Source organism: Astatotilapia calliptera, chromosome 9 (assembly GCF_900246225.1).
Source record: "Astatotilapia calliptera chromosome 9, fAstCal1.2, whole genome shotgun sequence".
Taxonomy (NCBI): domain Eukaryota; kingdom Metazoa; phylum Chordata; class Actinopteri; order Cichliformes; family Cichlidae; genus Astatotilapia; species Astatotilapia calliptera.
Genome location: NC_039310.1, coordinates 32,453,002 through 32,468,517, shown reverse-complemented (window position 1 = coordinate 32,468,517; position 15,516 = coordinate 32,453,002). Strand labels below are relative to the sequence as shown.

The 15,516-nt window shown below is 42.1% G+C and overlaps 1 pseudogene; it reads right to left on the bottom strand.

The window, feature by feature from the left end:
* Nucleotides 1–102: 102 nt before the first annotated feature.
* LOC113028845 (zinc finger protein 501-like) lies at nucleotides 103–12,177 on the bottom strand (annotated as a pseudogene).
* Nucleotides 12,178–15,516: the final 3,339 nt, after the last annotated feature.

The window sequence follows — 15,516 nt, the reverse complement described above, 5'->3', positions numbered from 1 at the left end:
CTTTCCCCTTTAGTGAAGCGAGAGACCAGAGAGAAGAGAAGAGCAAAAGCTGAGACGTACAGGACAAGTGAACACGCTTTATGTGTATGCACATATTGTATCTTACAGGCTTTCGTAATGGAGCTGCAGAGTCTGAAGGAGGGCCCCGTGAAGAAGTGACAGACGAAGAGCTGCGTTAAGATCCCTGCATTTAAAAAAGGCTTCTGTCAACTTGATGCCAGGGACGTTGAAGAAACGAGAGCTATTGCCCACCTGAGAATTCAAGTCAAGCAAGTAATCAGTAGTTTATCATTTACCGATTACTTCCTCAAAATACTACATACCACAATGCCAATCAGATTACTTCTTCCACGTGAGGGTGAACGTGTAACGATGCTGGATAAGTTAAGGTTTGCTGCATTTTGGTAAATATGTGCCCAAGTGTGGCTGTGAAACCAGGGCGAAATGAAACTTGCTCTTGTTAAATATTCTTAAAACTGCTGTGTTGTATGCAGTGGCCGTCCTAGCCTGTTTGGTGCCCTGGGCGAACACTCCCTTTGTCTAAGGTTTATTTCTGGGATTTCGCACAACCCAGGATTCAAATCATGAATCCATAATGGGCTTGGATTTACAACATTATAAATGAAATGTGCTCTACTTGGAAGCAGCCGGGCCCCCTCCCCTTTCGATGTGTTGTGTGTGAGACTTTAAGAATCAAACTGTAAATTACAAATTGTTTTTGATCCCTTTACCCCTGGTAATAAAGTGTATATTTGCTTTCTTACTCTTCTTATATTTATTGTTTGTTTTCCGGCACTGCTGTAACTGAAACCTCGTCGTCCCGTATATACTGGACTGTATGTAGCAGAGATGACCGAGGGCTCTCGCGCTCACTTTATAGAACTTTGAAAACCCATCGGTGCAAATTATAAGTTTGTATCATGATGTCTGGTGTTTTTGTGTCTGTTGGTTTGTTTTTATTTTGTTTTATTTTGCAAGTTGGTTATTAGATGCCGCTCCAGCCAGCCAGAGAATCGTCGTCGCCCTGCCCTCTCCCCCCTGTGCCGCAAGCAGCAGGCGCACCTCGCAAAGGGAGGGCGCCCTTCCTCTCAGCAAACCGATCGTGCCTTTTTTTTGTTTGCCGATGCCCGTGATGCCGCCCCGGGCAACCGCCCATGTCGCCCGTATCAAAAACCGCTACTGGTTGTATGTACAGTTCATTGTAACCGATGTAACTTTCTATAAAGTGGTTTCAATAAAACAGAAAGGACAAATAAAAAGACAAAATAAACTACTGCATAACTAAATGAGCAAATACAATAATGTAATTTAAAGGAATTTAATAATGTAGATTTCTGTGGCCTAAAGGCATTAATTTTTCCATTATTTTTGCAGAAAAAAGAAAATTTCCCTTGCCAAAAAATTTAACAGGGTTATAATCGGGTGTGTAAGAAAGTGGGGAGGGTTTTCATGGCTTACTATCTATAAATAATAATAATAATAAAATAAAGATCTGGTTTCTACTATGCAGATTTTCACCAATCACAGGGGTCCCAGAATGTAACCTCTGAGATAATCTAAGGAATACCGTGTGAAAATTGCTTCCATACGTAGTGCTTTGACACATATTAATGTCAGCAGGCTAACGTCTTGATGCATTCCCAATCATCCAGGAAAGTAAATCTCCAAAGGTTGATTCTGTTCATCTGGATGTGTTCAGTGGGAGAAACGTTTCGTCATTCATCCAGGTGACTTCTTCAGTCTCAGCTGACTGCAGGTTTTCCCAATCTTATAATGACTATGCATAATGATTGGTTTCAGTCATTATGCAAATGTACTGTTTATAAGATTTGGGGAAACCTGCAGTCAGCTGAGACTGAAGAAGTCACCTGGATGAATGACGAAACGTTTCTCCCACTGAACACATCCAGATGAACAGAATCAACTTTTGGAGGTCAGCAGGCTAACACACTTTGAATGGTGATACATTTTTCCGTGAGTGTATTTCTGGTGGTTCCAATGCCATAATAGTTCACACATCAGAAGATCACTGTTTCCACTGAGGAAAGAGACAAATGCCTTTGGATGTGCTTCAGGGAGAGCATCCGGCATTAAAAATAAAAGCTACCCAAAGAAATCTGTGGAACAAGGGAACAGCCAAAAGCAGCTACTGTAGTTTAAGCATGTTAGTGTGGCAATATTAGTACAGCTGAGACTCCCATCCCACCAGGATTTTCTGCTCTCCAGACTTCTCATTTAATGATTATTAAATCAACCTAAGCCTCTCCCACATTCATTACAGTAGTTTGTTTGAACACATTTTAATTGCACGTTTGAAGGAAACCTCATCCTTTTAGCATTGTGGAGTGGAGTGGAGTGGAGAACAGCCAAATCTCCTCCCCTGAATAAACCTCCACCTGTGCCACTGAAAACAGTTAAATTAGTTTGAATCTAAAATCATGACTCCAGCTATTTGTTGTGAGACCAGTTGTTTATTTTCACACCGAACTGTTTAATAACAAGAACTTTACACAGAATTAATCAAATTTAACTAATGCTTTGACAATACAAACTTAAAATCAACAAGCAGAAATTTACAGCTCCTGAACATGTGGATCATAAAACAACGTTTGGACTTCAGGGATACAGTAAATACACTCAAATGAAAGGAGGAGCCAAAAGTAGAAGTTAAATAGAATTTGAATTAACTTTAACAAAAAAAAAAGAAGTAATCTGTAATCTTTTAAAATGGTCCTGATGTGTGCTGCTGTTTTTTACTTTTAACAATTCTTTGCTGCAACTGTGAATAGGGCTTTGGAGTTGACGTCACGGGAGGGGGCGTGGCCACGATTTTGGGTTGAGCCGCCATGTTAGTAGGCCAAACAAAGGGCTACAGGAGCAACAGCACATGGAAACATCAGCTATGGCTCGCACTTGCTGTGTTGTCGGTTGCAATGTTATATTGCACGATTGGGAAGGGAATAAGGAATAATCTTTTTATCGTTTCCCCTGCTGGAAGCAACGTGCGGGAGCTCATGTATGTTACCAAACGAAGACGTCAGGCTTTGATAGCAGCGGTGAGACGAGCTGATATTGAGTTTTCTGCCATTATTTTTTGTTGATGTGCTCCCGACATTTTCATTTCAGTATGTTCATATTGCTCTTTATAGGCTCAAACATCCTAATGTGTGATCCAGCAGAATTATGTTCTGTTTGTGGAGTAGCTTATCGGTGACAACTCCTCCAGACTAGCAGGTGGAATTTGCCTTTTTTGCGGACGGCTCCTTTTGCCTTTCAGTGCAGGCGGTGTGTTTATGTTCTCATCTAGAGCAATTTTTGGGGCAGCTGCTGAGGAGAAGTCAATGTTATGTGTGACCTCTGGCTGTATCTTGGTCATATAGTCAACCTACTCACAACGTGGAGGCTTAAAAATGGCCAAATCTTGTACCCAACCGTCTGTGAATTAGATGTGCACCTCCAGGGATTTATAATTCCAAAAATGATGCGCTGACTCCACAGACAAGGTACGACAAGGTATTAGGGTAGGACAATGGTGGAAGGTCTCCAGGGTTTCTACTCCACTGCCGTATTTTATACGGGTCCACAACCGATGCATGCTATTGTTTCCAAGTACAGTCTCTTGGCGCCGGGCTCAATCGCTCTCGATACAGTCATTTGACTTCTGAGCTGATTTTAAGCATGGTTCTGGCAGTCGTCCTTCCAACACAGTGTGTTTGTTTTGATTCGTGGCCTTCTCAAATGGCGCCGTGCTCCCACAATGCATTGCGGCATTACGTCAACTCCAAAGCCCTATAGAGATCGACAGACCACATGACTTTCGCGCATTGCATGCCGGTAACTCGTGGCAAAACAATCCAAGTACCGCATCAAATGCAAGCATTTGCAGCACCGCAAAACGTTCATTCTCCGGTTCCAATAAATTCTTGCTTTTTCTTTGCCCCCCAAAAAGGTATGTACAAAACGAAGGAGAACAATGCCGGTCTGTACAAAGACAGACTTCATGAAAAGTCAAAGATAAGATACGAGGAAAAAATCAAACCAGTGAAAGTGTCAGACCCTTACGAGCACACAGAGGGACAAAATACGTTAGCGTGCTGCCCAACTTTCACCACGCTCATATTTATAATCATACGGTTCTTGGAGTGAGTGCATACACTCATGAAGTTTAGTAACTTCAGGTCACTGCAACAAGCCCAGGTACAGTTTACCGACGGATGGGTGCAGGACCTTGAAATGCACCGTGTAGAAAGTAAAGACCATCGTACGTATCATAAGTTTACCAGTCTCACAAATCTTCTTCATAAATACACATTCGTTAACCGTTTATTAATAGGACCTTTGAGCTCAATGGTAATTAATTAGTAGTGGAAATAATTTCTGGTTCATCACAGAAATGTAGCAGTGACAATAATATTGTATGCTGTAATCGTACTGGGCAATTAGTGATACAAAACAACTGTTTTATCCTGTGTATAAAAGTAAATGTTTTTGTCAATGTGCCATAATAACAGAAGCGAAACGCAATATTGTGTCAGGACAATTCACTATTTATGCACAATAAACAAAGGAGCATAACGCGACAATTTCTGTTCAGCGCCAGACTTGCTTGTAACCTATATCACCAATTATGTTATGAAAAATGACGCATTAACTACAACAGCAGACTGACCTTCGTGTAAATGCTTGGAGCAGACTAACCTGTGAGCTGGAGTGTTCTGGGACGTTATATTTGATCTTTGAATGGCTGCAATCCAGTCGCCTCTTTGTTACTTCGGAAACATGGCTCGAACAATTTCTCTTCAACGACGTAATCCGATAACAACCGATCTCTTTACCCGTCGGCTTCCCGTGGCTGTCATGCGACCGGCTATTGCAGTTAATAATACAACAGCTTCTTGCCATTTTTTGTGTTTCTTTTTATCGCTGTATAACTGATTTCAATTGAAAGCCTGCATGCGCTAGTACCGCTTGCCACGAGTTCCCAGAATTCTTTGCGGTTTTACCCCTGAGTGACGTCACATTTTCAATCTCTATAAGAATGTGTTCTTTGACTGATTAAATAATGGTTACACTGACTCACTGCTCCACCTTCTGGTACAAACTGGTATTACATGGAAGTACAGCCCAGCACCAGTTTATCTTGAGTTTCTTTTTTCTGGACACAAAGTCACAGCGGTTGTTGTTGCCTCAGAAAAAAAGTTAGATTTGGGGAAAAAAGCAAGAAGTTAAAATGAAATGTAAAAAAAATAATGTTTCTATGCACATCTGCAGTTTAGAAACATGTCAGTTTGGTAATATAAAATAAAATGTATTCCTATAACTTTTATATCCTAAGAGAACAAAGATTAAAATGTAACAGGGATAACATTTTAGAATATTAAAATCCCTCAAAGGGAAAAAAAACTTGATGTGCACATCTATACTTGCAACTTCCTAAATAACATCCAGGATTATTCACTGCAGGTCCAGAAATCAGAGCTACCTCATCAGATCCAAGTGTGACATCAGCTGCACTCTCTACAGGAGATTCCAGCTGAACTCTGTGGAGCCTGATCTCAAGGTTTTTAAGTCTGACCCTGAAACCAGAAGAGGATCTTTCTGTCTCTTCAGATCCATTGTGATCCAGTGATCACAGTCCTGCATGATCACGCTGATGTTTGCACAGAGCAGATAATGAAGTGAATGTTTTTGCACATTGGTAACAGTGAAACAGTTTATTTGCAGCGTGGGATCGTTTGTGTTTGGAGTATGAATTGAGATTCATGAAGCTTTTGTCACACTGGTCACAGCTGAAGTTCCCTTTAACGTGTGTACGTTCATGAAGGTTACGATTACTTGATTGTGAGAAGCTTCTGTCACAGTGTCTGCACTTGTATGGTTTCTCTCCTGTGTGGACTCGTTTATGCTTTCTAAGGTCACATGCAGTGGTGAAGGATGACCCACACTGGTCACAGAGGTGCTTTTTAACCCCACTGTGACAGAGTTCATGTATTTTTAATTCACTCGGTGTGGGGAAGCCTTTCCCACATTCTTTGCAGTAGCTCATTTTATCTCCAGTGTGTCTACGCTGATGTAATTTTAGGCACCGCTGCTGATTGAAAGTTTTTCCACAAAGGTCACAACGAAACGCTTTCCCACCACCACAGCGATGACAGGGTCGAGAACTGGATCCATCTGTGTCGCTCTGCTTCTAAACAAAGACACAAACACAGTGTAAGTCGGGGAATTCCTTCAACATTTTTGCAAGAATTAATAAATAGCACATTAGAATTGATGAACTGCCCAGCACTGCCGTTATATGCAGTATAATCCCTAACAGGCAAACAGTTTATTTTCTAGAATTTTTCAAAACAGTTTCCTGTTCGTCATTTCCTTGTTTTCTTTCTGTCCTGTCAATTAAGGTCAAAATAAATAAACGAGGAAAATACATACCTCACAGTAACTGCACTTGTAGAGTTTCTTTCTGGTGTGGATCTGTTGGTGTTTTTTCAGGAACCGTAGAGTTGTAAAAGCCTTATTACACAGGTCACATTTATAAGGTCTCTCCATAGTGTGTGTAAACAGGTGGTGGTGCAATTCTGTGTCTGTTGCGTACTTTTTGCCGCATTGATCACAGTAGTAATCACCATGTAGAGTGTGAGTGGGTAGTTGTATATTTTGGTATCCTAACTGGCTGAAAGTTTTTCCACACATGTCACAGTCCTCCACCTTAATTCCAGGGTGGGTAACTTGATACATCGTTGAGCTGCTACACTGAGTGAAAACTCTGCCGCACTGATCGCAGCTGAGCGCTTTAACTTTGCAGTGTATGAGTTGGTGTGTTTTTAAGTGTTCAGGCTTAGTAAAAGATTTTCCACACAAGTCACAGCTAAATTGTCTCTCTTCAGTGTGGATGAGTTGATGACATTTCAGGTTAGACTGCCCAATAAACTCCTTCCCACACTCGTCACAGCTGTATGTTTCCTCCGCCTTATTTCTGTGAAGTTTGTCGGCCTCTTGAGAGCACTGACTTCTCTCTCCATGTTGGTCCTGCAGTGACGGAGATACAGAGGCAGTGAGTGAAATGCAGTCCTCAAACAAACTGAACCTCCCTCCATTAACACTTTTGAAGATGCCAACTGCCACTAGAATTTTAGATGATTCCCTAAAATATTTAAATACAGAAACAGTGACTAGATCAAAAGAAAGAGGACAATATGTCTGTGAAGGCTCTCAATCATCCAGGTCATCGTAGTCAAAGGAGCTTGCAAAGAAAAGCGTCTGGACTTCTTTAAGTTTCCTTGAAGACGTTTCACCTCTCATCCGAGAAGCTTCTTCAGTTCTAAGAGTAACTGGTGGAGAGTCCCAGATTTTAAGCCCTATGGGAGTGTTCCCATGGACGCTGTATTGATACTCTATGTAATCACACCTTCACCAAAACCTTGGCTGGTTGTGACCCATGACCTTTTACGATTAGGTAGAGGATCAAAAGGGTGTCCATGGATCTGATTTCACTTTTATCTAACATATATATATTCCACATGGCAGTACCTTTGTCTTCTTACATGAAGATAATAGAGTTAATGATTTGTCCGTCTAAAGCAATGGTTCCCAAACTTTTTTTTTGCTAGGCCCCCCTTTGTTTGACAACACAAATCTTCACAAAAAACAAACAAACAAACAAACAAAAAAAAAACACATCCTCCAACCACACACACATATTTTGTTTTCAAACTTCATTCATGACTTTCTACAATGGCAGATAGAGACAAAATACTGTTAATCTGACTATCTTCAGGTTTTACACACTCACACATAAACACGCAGTTACTGTCCCTCCGTGTAGAAAGGCAGAAGCGTCACTGTGTAATTATCTTACATGTAGTTGTTTTCAACATAGTTATCAATACATTTTTCAAAAATGCCTCTCTGTGCAAAATGGGTTCAAAACATAAACAACTGTGGGATCCTGTTTGTCCGTGATTTGGACAGGGGGAACAATGATGAAAAAATATTGCCGTAAACAGTTTATTTTGCAACACCACTAAACAAACGATAGTGTAAAATGTTCTTGAAACTCTCAATTTACCTGTCATGAATGAAGACCAGAATAAACAACTAGCCTCTGAAATAATGGTAAAGGAGTTAGAAAATGCCATGAGAAACCTGAAAGCTAATAAATCGCCAGGAAGTCATGAGTTCACATCTGAATTCTACAGGGAGTGCAGAATTATTAGGCAAGTTGTATTTTTGAGGAATAATTTTATTATTGAACAACAACCATGTTCTCAATGAACCCAAAAAACTCATTAATATCAAAGCTGAATGTTTTTGGAAGTAGTTTTTAGTTTGTTTTTAGTTTGAGCTATTTTAGGGGGATATCTGTGTGTGCAGGTGACTATTACTGTGCATAATTATAAGGCAACTTAACAAAAACCAAATATATACCCATTTCAATTATTTATTTTTACCAGTGAAACCAATATAACATCTCCACATTCACAAATATACATTTCTGACATTCAAAAACAAAACAAAAACAAATCAGCGACCAATATAGCCACCTTTCTTTGCAAGGACACTCAAAAGCCTGCCATCCATGGATTCTGTCAGTATTTTGATCTGTTCACCATCAACATTGCGTGCAGCAGCAACCACAGCCTCCCAGACACTGTTCAGAGAGGTGTACTGTTTTCCCTCCTTGTAAATCTCACATTTGATGATGGACCACAGGTTCTCAATGGGGTTCAGATCAGGTGAACAAGGAGGCCATGTCATTAGTTCTTCTTCTTTTATACCCTTTCTTGCCAGCCACGCTGTGGAGGACTTGGACGCGTGTGATGGAGCATTGTCCTGCATGGAAATCATGTTTTTCTTGAAGGATGCAGACTTCTTCCTGTACCACTGCTTGAAGAAGGTGTCTTCCAGAAACTGGCAGTAGGACTGGGAGTTGAGCTTGACTCCATCCTCAACCCGAAAAGGCCCCACAAGCTCATCTTTGATGATACCAGCCCAAACCAGTACTCCACCTCCACCTTGCTGGCGTCTGAGTGGGACTGGAGCTCTCTGCCCTTTACCAATCCAGCCACGGGCCCATCCATCTGGCCCATCAAGACTCACTCTCATTTCATCAGTCCATAAAACCTTAGAAAAACCAGTCTTGAGATATTTCTTGGCCCAGTCTTGACGTTTCAGCTTGTGTGTCTTGTTCAGTGGTGGTCGTCTTTCAGCCTTTCTTACCTTGGCCATGTCTCTGAGTATTGCACACCTTGTGCTTTTGGGCACTCCAGTGATGTTGCAGCTCTGAAATATGGCCAAACTGGTGGCAAGTGGCATCTTGGCAGCTGCACGCTTGACTTTTCTCAGTTCATGGGCAGTTATTTTGCGCCTTGGTTTTTCCACACGCTTCTTGCGACCCTGTTGACTATTTTGAATGAAACGCTTGATTGTTCGATGATCACGCTTCAGAAGCTTTGCAATTTTGAGACTGCTGCATCCCTCTGCAAGATATCTCACTATTTTTGACTTTTCTGAGCCTGTCGAGTCCTTCTTTTGACCCATTTTGCCAAAGGAAAGGACGTTGCCTAATAATTATGCACACCTGATATAGGGTGTTGATGTCATTAGACCACACCCCTTCTCATTACAGAGATGCACATCACCTAATGTGCTTAATTGGTAGTAGGCTTTCGAGCCTATACAGCTTGGAGTAAGACAACATGCATGAAGAGGATGATGTGGACAAAATACTCATTTGCCTAATAATTCTGCACTCCCTGTATGAAGCATTCAAAGAGGATCTTATTCCTATACTGAGAAAAACATGCAATCTTCGCCTTCGCTGAGAGCCAAAAGAAGTTTGGCTCTCAGCGAAGGCGGTCGCACTTTCCTCCTCTCCTGCCCTTATCTTCCCTGCTTTGCTTCTTATGTCCTTGTCTTGTCTTGTGTTTTTACTTTTCCCTGGAACACTCTCTCACAGTCTGTTTCTAAACCTAAAAGAGGAATTATGGATTTGATCAACTGGTCTCTGAATGCAATTGACACCCCTTTCTCAACGAGAAGTCTGGGCTTGGGTGAGCCTGAGTGCTGAAGATATCTACCTATTTGGAACCATGGTAACAGGGTTCTGGCTGATCGGAGCTGGCTTGGCCCTGACTTATCGAAGAATTAAGGAAGCGGAACCGGCTGTTCAAACCCCCACAAGGCTGCCCGCTGGGATTGGAACGATGGGAGAGGCGTGAGTTTCTCAAAATGGGCTGATTGAGTGCAGCACGGATAAGATCTTGGAGAGGCTACGGCTGCTGTGAATACTTGAATAAGATCTCTGACTGCAGACTGGATACATCTCGGAAGGGCTAGCCCGGAATAACATCTCTGGGCGCAAATTGGATGACATCTCGGGGAGGCACACTGCCGTGGGTTCTCAGAATCGGCTCCTTGAGCACAAGAAATGACAACATCACAGAACGCAAGTATGGCGAAGCTCGCGGCTCTCCAACGGGAGATTGAGAGACCAGTGTTGGACTGTAGAACTGCTTTGAAATTCATATGAGCTGTTCGCACTAAAGTAAAAAGCTCCATTACTTCATGCGGAGACTCCTTTGGCGCCAGCGGCAAGGCTGGAGCCGAACAACAACACCCTGATAATGACTGTGTTTAGTCTGTTCCTTCCCGTTCCATGCAAGGCCACCTGGGTTGGCTGGAAGACTGGCAGGGAGAAGGACACTGTCTCAGCTGAACTCTGGACACACACACACACACACACACATATACACTGATGTGCACACACTGATCCCCCCTCCCTTTCCAAACGCCTTCGATGCTTGTCCCCTCCTGGGGAAGATGGCGGTCGACTGGACCAGCGCAGATGCTGCAGGACCGGATGCGCTGTCTACACCGGCTCTCTTACCCTTTACCCACCTCTGTTGCTTGTCTTGTGTTTCTATGGTGTATTGATAGTCATGTGCTTTTTGTGCTGAGGTGTTTTTTCTGTTATCAAACTGTTCTCCCACTAGGAGCTCAGTCTGAGTGGAGTTTTTGTTCTCCTCCTCTCACCTCATGTTATGTATTTTCGTCATTTTTTTCCTATCAGCCTACCTTTCTGACATGTCTCCCCAATGTGATGTTTGTGTAAAGTTGGTCAGAAGGTTCCTTTGTAAGTGCGCATGCGCCATTAGCGTGCTGCCTGCTGTAACCCTAATTTCCTTCGGGATTAATAAAGTATTCTGATTCTGATTCAATTGGGCACTTGAAAAGACACAAATCCCACCTACCTGGAAAGAAGCAATTATATCTCTCATACCGAAGAAGGCCAAGGATAAGAAAGAATGTGGGTCCTAAGGCCAATTTCTGTACTTTATGTAGCTTACTGTATCTATACATCCATTGTGACAAAACGAATGGAAAAAATACTACTAACCTGATACATAATGATCAAGCTGTCTTTATACATAAACGTCAAAGCCAGGGTAACGCAAGACGCACTTTACACATAATGAACTAAATACAACAACATGCAGTTTATTTAAAAACTTATACGGCATATGCTTTCCTATAAGTTACATGGCTGATTTTAACCCTGTATTGCCTAATCGAATCCTAGATAATTTGACTACTTAATTTCTTCCAGTTGCCTTTCTTTGCCCCACTATTTCCTGTACACTGTCTTTCCTTTGACCCATGTGTCCCACTTGTACTGACACTTCTTTTTCTTGCCTTTCTCAATTTTATGCCGATGACATCCAGCTGTGCACGTCTTTAAAGGCTCATCAGATAAATGAGCTTCTAGCCTAGTTGAGGGAATAGTGACGGGCTCTCCAGTAATTGCTTTGTTTTAAACTCTTGCAAGTCTGAGTGTAATGTCTTGTAAAGTAATGCACAGGAATGTGAGATGTGAGAACCACAATGAAAATAACATTACAGAAGAAAATTGTGTATTGGAAAATTTCTTATATTAAGAATTGTGGCTTTAATATAAAACTGATTAACAGAACATGTGTTTCATCTTTACAAGTCTTGTTGCTTGAATTTCAGTAATGCATGTAGGAACAAGGCTAAATCTGGTGCCAGTTATAATGCTAATCACACAGCAGCAGCTGATAAAGTCCACACAGTTTCTTCCTCACCTTTTGTGTTGAATCCATCGTGACTGAGCTGAGTCCAAGTGGCTGAAAATGTTCCTCTGCTGCTCAGCGGTGATCAGCTGGGACACAAAACAGATCTTTATTAGGATTCCACTAGAGCTGCAGCGATTCATCAAGTAACTTGTTCATAAAAAAAAATTGCTTCCATGACTACTTTAACACTGTGGCTCTCAGTTGTCGACATGTAAGCGCTTCGTTGCGGAAATTTAGTGCATTAAATTAAACAAGTCACACTGCTGGAGCGCTGTACAAGCAGGATACTTCATTCACTGGCAGTCTCCTACATGCCTTCACTTCTGCTACATGCAGGGGTCCGCGGGGTTAACATAAGGGCATAACATATGCATAGGACAAGGAAGGGTGTATGTTAGCATACAATGAAAAAATTCTTCTACAGTTTCGTGACTGTTTTACTCATATTTGTGACTAAATACAGACATGCAATGCAACAGATCTACTAGCACATGATAATAAAATTTTACATTAAACCCATGCAGTCCCCACTTTTGAAATAAAGTTTGCAGATGAATTGTTAACTTGGTTTGATAGTGTTTAAATCAGGAGGCTTGCTGAAGGCTGACAACAGCAGCCCTACATTATATGACCGTGATGCCTTTGAACATCAGGGGTGAATCTAAAGGGGGGCGTGGGGTGCATTACACCACATTTGTTTCAGGACTTTAGTAGTGTTAGTATAATTGTATTAAATAATTGCATATTAAAAAAAAGTAAAAATATACACTACTGGTCAGTAATTCCTACAAGTGTTTCAACTTTTCTGGATCATTTCCAGCCCCCTGTGTCTGCATAAAAGCAGTGTTGGAACACACTGTGGTACCATACCCCCATGAGCACCAGCTGAACAGTATTTTACTGCAGAAAGTAGTGTGTTGCAACAAAAATTCCAAGAACAGGGAATCAACAATGGAAGAGAGACAGACCAAGATAAGACTTCAAGCCTTGAGCTAAGAGAAGTACTGCTGGGCCATGAAGCACCGCCATCATTCTCCTAGTTATTAATAATCTCTGGTTCTCTGTCACAGCATGTCTTTGTCATGTCTTTCTCAGTTCCTCACACCAACAGGTCTCTGCAGAAGGCTGCCCCTCTCTGAGCTTGGTTTGCTGGAGATTTCTTCTTGTTAAAAGGGAGTTTTTCCTTTCCACTGTCACCAATGCACTTGCTCATAGGGGTCATCCGGTGTAGGGTCTTTATCTCATAATATAAAACACCTTGAGGCAACTGTTGTTGTGATTTGGTGCTACATAAATAAAATCAAATTGAACGGAACTTCTTCATTCAGCTGAAAATCTTCTGTAAACAAAGTAAAATCAAACCCAACATTCAATCCACAACATGATTAAAAACATTCCTCTTCTCCCAAATCAAGAGCTGCACATTAACTAACCACCACAATATATTTGTCTTATTATACTCTATGCTTTTAAATATTCTGCTCTCAAAGGAGGCGGATGCATCTTTCACCCTCTCCTTATCTTCCCTGCTGCTGCTTCTATATCCTTGTCCGGTCTCGTCTGACTCTAACCCTGAGAGCCTCTCATTCTTGCTCTTGTTCTCTAAAACCTAAAGAAGAAGAACTGTGGATTTGATCAACTGGTCCCTTAATGCAATTGACAATGTATTCTCGATGAGAAGCCTGGGTTCGGGAGAGCCCGAGTGTCCTGGAGGGACGTTCCCTGCCGCATACATGATGGACGGTTGGCAAAAGTGGCACGTTGTGTGCCTAGCAGGACTGTCTATTGAGGACATTGAAGACATCTACCCGTTCAGAACCATGATAACAGGGCTCTTGCTGATTGGAGCTGGCTTGGCCCTGGTTTATCTGAAATGGAAGAAAGCGGTGACTGCTGTTCAAAACCCCACAAGGCTTGCCGCTTTGACCGGAAATGTGGGAAGAGCTGTGAGTGATCAGTCTGTTCTTACTGAACCCAAGATGGGAAAGAGCTTGGAGGAGCTGATGAATCTTAAACGGCAGATACACCTGAAGACCAGTGATGGACGCTAAGAACAACTGTAAAATTGATGCAACCTGTTTGTTCTAAAACAACATATCCATCATTTGTCATGTGGCCACCCCACCACTCCCGACAGCGCCAGCTGAATGCATGAAGGCCGAGGCTGACAATGCTTGAAGGTTGACGCCAACGAGAACAACAATTCTTCCACGAGATACGATAACAGGAACGAACTGACTCTCCTGCCCGATCCCTCAAGGCCACCCGCGTAGGCTGGGGACTGTTGATCGTCACCTAACAGGCGAAAGGACACTTTCTCAGGCTGAACTCAAGACTGTGTGCGACACGCTCGCACACATTTACAATGATACTGATAAGCCCTCACCATCACCCTCCCTTCCTCGAATCCAACACCTCCTCCCATCAGATGTGGACAGCGGCTCATCAGGACGTGCGGTCGCAAGATTGCAGCATCCCAGATGCAGCTGTGTACATTGGCATACCCCCCATGCTGCTTGTGTTGTGTTTCATAGTGTTATGGTGTGATGATATCTGTGCTTTTAAGTGCTGGAGTTTCTGTCTTCTCCTCATGCTGAGTCCTTTTGGGGAAGTAGGGGCAGAAATTCTTTTTTTCTCCTGATCTGCCCTTCTGTGTTACACATTTCATTATTTTTGCTACCTAGCCTGACCTGTCTCCCCAATATGAAGTTTGTGTATTGTATGAACGGTCGGCAAGGTTTGTCATCTCAGTTGCAGGAAACTGCAACCAACAAACAAAGGCATCCATTCATCAATTAACATTGTTTGCTTTCATCTCTGTTTCGTTAGATTTTGGTAACATCTTCCTGTTCATCACTTTACAGCAGCCACACTCACTACAATGAGACTTTGTAGGAGTTCAGTTCCTCTCATGTGCTCATCCACAGCAGCTGGACATTAAACTTTATTGTAATCCCACAAAGGAAAAATTCACTTGTTGCAGCGGCACAATGGAAAGGAAGGAAAGAGGAACTTGAGATGTATGAGAAAACAATAAAACAAAATACATGAATGATATACATGATGATACATGAAAATGAATGAAGAAGAAAAATTAGCTGTGTTTATGCAGGTGTTCAGCCTCATTAACAGCTGCTTTCTAAACAGGAAGCAAGTTCATGTGAGCTTTGGTCTCACTCTGAGAGTACACAGATCTGCCAGTAGGGTGGTCTAAAAGATGTTTCTACACTGCACATGATTTAGAGATACATAAATATTTCTATCCGGAGTACAAACCACTTCATGTCAAATCTAACGTTGTTAAGTGACTTTTCCAACAGTCTGTTGATTTACTCCTGAGGCTGACCTAACAGCACAGGCTTATTGTCTGAGAAAAGCTGCCGATGAGCCAAAAAACCCTTCAACTCTGAAAAGTCAGCAA